Source organism: Photinus pyralis, unplaced genomic scaffold (assembly GCF_008802855.1).
Source record: "Photinus pyralis isolate 1611_PpyrPB1 unplaced genomic scaffold, Ppyr1.3 Ppyr1.4_LG6, whole genome shotgun sequence".
NCBI lineage: Eukaryota > Metazoa > Arthropoda > Insecta > Coleoptera > Lampyridae > Photinus > Photinus pyralis.
This window is the reverse complement of record NW_022170663.1, coordinates 12,047,205-12,051,215: the sequence shown is the minus strand read 5'-3', so window position 1 is coordinate 12,051,215 and position 4,011 is coordinate 12,047,205.

Here is a 4,011-nt window from a genome sequence, read left to right as displayed (position 1 = left end):
GTAGATCACAGCCACTTTCATGTTGATCGGGCTAGAAACGTTGTAGTGAGGGTCGGATAAGTGCCCCTTGTGGATGCGAATTTCCAGGATGAAAGGACCGGTTGGAGTGCATAATTTTGTGGAACAGGTCATGGAAGCTGATCCATGTCGCCTAGTCACCCTCAAATTGTGGGATCTATATCCGTGGGAGAGGAATTCTTTCGTATTCCTTTTCTTTTCGTGATTCTTCCTCACACAGCGATACTATTAATGATTCGGTAAACTTCTTTATCAGTTTCGTAATGGACCTCGAACGTCTCTGGTAATTCGCCGCTTACCAGATTGGATGAATCTCCACCTGTTTATACTTCCAATAACCGTTGTAGCGTTCCTCATTTACTTCTACCCTTGTGTCCTGGATAAGGTTCGTAAGCCGATCAACCCTTATCAGCTGCTTACGAAATTGTGAGTGCGTGTGACTTTCTTTATTATAATGGGCTCGATTTCGATGTTTCGTTTCTTACTGGCGAATGGAAATTTAATTTCCAAGAACGTGGTTTGCGTTTACTGAATGTTATTATTGTTTACTATCATTGAAGAAAAATCCTCAGTAAGCACATGCTCAAAAGGACGATTTCCAAGACGTCTCTCACAATGATACCGATTGAAGTTAGTTTAATGTTGAAGATATCGACAATTTTAGTTATAATTTAGCCACTTGATACGATTTTATTAAATCTCGCCAGATTTATTTACTGCGGCATGCATGTGACATGGACACGTAATGATAAGGTTCCGTCAGCACATTTACTCTCGTATTCCGAGAAAGTTTTTATTTATTTAAATTTGCGATTTTCCCGACGCATTTTCAAATTTTTCAGAGTGAAAATCTAAATGTTTTTTTATAACTGAATGGACTTTCGATATCTCCTCGTTCGCTGATAGATTTCATCTGGTTATTAATTCAGCTCTTTAAGTAAGGACTCTTTAGGTAAGTTTCTGCAACCAGAAAAATTTCCACCGTTCGTATTTTTGCGAAAAACTTGAAAAAGTTAAATTCAAATAAAGGCGCTTGTATTTAAGCTTCAAAAACAATAACTTGAATCTCAATATAAATAAATTTTTGGGAGTGTCCCATTGTATGACCGCCAAAGGAATACAAGAGCAGAGAGTTCTCTGTTGCTGCGTTTGTAGTAAATCTATTATGCATCGAGGAGAGGGTTAAGAAAGATGTAATGATATTCCGTAAGTTTGAAGTGGGCGTGGCCCGGTTAAAAATAATGGTTATAAACTTTATTTTCTATGAACTTTCAACTATAAATCAAACCATAAACGGCTGAACAGTTTTTATTAGTGCTCTAATGCTATTAATGTATAGGTTGAAAAGTTCATTATTCACACGGATCGTTAGTAGCAAGCTTTCGAGAATCGCGTTGATAGGAAAGTTACAAATTCTCGTTTTCTTTCTGTTAAAAATTAGCAATATTATCACGTATTAAACGAAATGAGTTTCAATCGCAAATGAAATTCCGGACTGTAATAATGGCAATTAGGGGTTGCGGTACTACCTACGTATGAGGGGGACATAATTCGGAATTGTTACGCGCTGTACGTGATTTTGCCCCAATAGATCTTAATTTACATAGCGTTTTGTATACCTAGCGTGTTATTTATGCAATTTTAAACAATCTAATTAATTTTACACGTGTTTGCATTTTCTTTGGTAAATAAAAGCGCTTGCTTTTATAACAGAAATGAAAATCAAGGCGAGCGAACTTAATTTATATTCACTTAAGAAAGCTGTCGATTTGTTAGCAAACATTCAAGTTTCCTGAGAACTCGTAATTTGAAACGAAAGCTTATAAATTCAATCTCAAACTAATCAAAGCGATCTGCTCTTCAAAGGAAGGACACGTGTCGTAACATGCAATAGTTTTCTCGATATCGATATCGACCCCGCCTTTCCAATAATAAATACGTAGCCGTATATTGCGTTATACGGGATGCATTTGGGGAAACTATGAAATGAGCTTGCCCCGGCATTGATAGAGTGCAACTTTGCAGTAGGTAATTAACTGAAATCACGTGGGAATTACAGTCGCGCAGTTTGCTACCGTAAAGTGGAATAATCACTAGTCACGTGTTTCAACATGAGAATTTTTGTTTTCATCTTTTCCATACAGAATTAAAGGAAATGAGTAAAAATTATGTCATCCCCACAATAAATCAATTTAATCGGCTGTTCAATACCCAAAGCTCTTACACCAATTATGAAGATGTTTAAGGGTGTATTTTTTAATTTTTTGCAGTTACCTAGTCACCCTTTCAGCGTTTACTATTTACGAGCATGAAATTATGTATATGGAAACCTCTATTTACTCACTTTTATAATTTTCATGATTTGTTACAAGTACAGGTCGTTTTTCTCCACAATTCTAAAACAAACATATCTGACGTTTTTACCTACCATTAAAAATTAGTTTCCATTTATCGTCGTGTATCCACAACGTATCCCAAATACTTCAAGTGGGGTAAACGAAATTTACTTTTTTCCATGCTAATGGATAATGCAGCATAATCAAAAATTCCCTACCGGAGGTACGCTGTGTGCCCCGCATTATTCTTTTGTGGCGCCCAACGTGGGGAACTCAGTATTGTTAACTGGCGACCAACGCGGGGCACACAGCATTCTTTTTTGGCGTCCAATAATGTGGGGCAAATTCAGGGAAACGCAAAAGTAGGTCAAATTTTCGTATTTTTCAGGGAAAAGGGATGTGCGTTATGGAAGTTAATTGTTATAGGAATTTGTAGGATACGTAGGAGTAGCAATTTGTCAAAATGTGACAGGAAGAATTTGGTGGGGTATGTTGTTGCTATTTAAATTAGATTAGGATGTTTAGGATAGGATTAATTACGGGGTAGGTAGTGATAGAATTAGTTAGGATTTAATTAGAAAGTGATTTTATTAAAGACGAGCCGGGTTCAAAAGTCGAAAGTGTAATCGACGTTACTCAAAAGATAATTTCGGTTCAATCGTTGTACCCGAGAAAAAGAAGGGAGAAGTTTCGACTATACAAGCAATCATAGAGCCAAGGAATGGAGAAGGGAAGTGAAGAAAGAAATAAGGATTATTATTTAAAAAAATGGATCCAATGAATGACAAGATTGATTCGAAAATTGACGAATTAAAGGGGAACTTGAATGAGAAGATTGATTCACAGATTGAAAAATTAGATGAAGAAATAAAATTGATGAGAAAGAACCGATCAAAGGAGATGGTAATTGAAGTTGAAATTAAGTAAGAAGTCGCGAGTGAAGAAGTTTATAGGCAAGACGAAGAAGTAGTACAGAGAAAGAAGGGATTTTAGTTGAGAATCGGGTTGAATTAGGTAGTTACTTTATGGCACGAATTGTTAGGGAACCAGAGGTGAAGATGAAGTTGTGTTGTTTGATTTATAGGAAGTTTGAAATAGAGGATGAGAATAAGGATTTGAATTATTTAATAGCGAAGAGCTTTCCGGATAATAATATTTTTTGTAGGGGTGGAATTTTACAGCAGAATTTGTTTAAGATTAGTGAATAATACTTTAATTGTGAAATTTTTATCAAGGAAAGGAATAGGAGGGAAGGAGATTTTTCGAGGAATTTTTACTTTGATGTAGGAGATTTAGAATTGGAGTTAGCGATCGAGAATGAAGGGAATTTGAGTAGCTTAGAACAGCATGAGGAATTTAGGAAGCAGGATAACATTAAAAGTGTTAGGAGCAGTGAGTTTTTGTTAGGAGTAGGATTTGATTTTTGAATAATTTAATTATAAAGGAAAAGGGTAAACAGTTTTTTGTAATTGAGGAATTAAGAGATTATTTTATGTGTGGGATTTTTGTAGAGAAACCCTGGATTAATTTAGAGAAGGGGGGGGGGGTACAATTAATATTTCTGTCTGCTTCTATCACATGGAGAGAGCGCATGCGCACTCTTTTACATCGATACGTACACCACGAGCATTTGTTACGCTTCCTCCTTCTTTTTAAC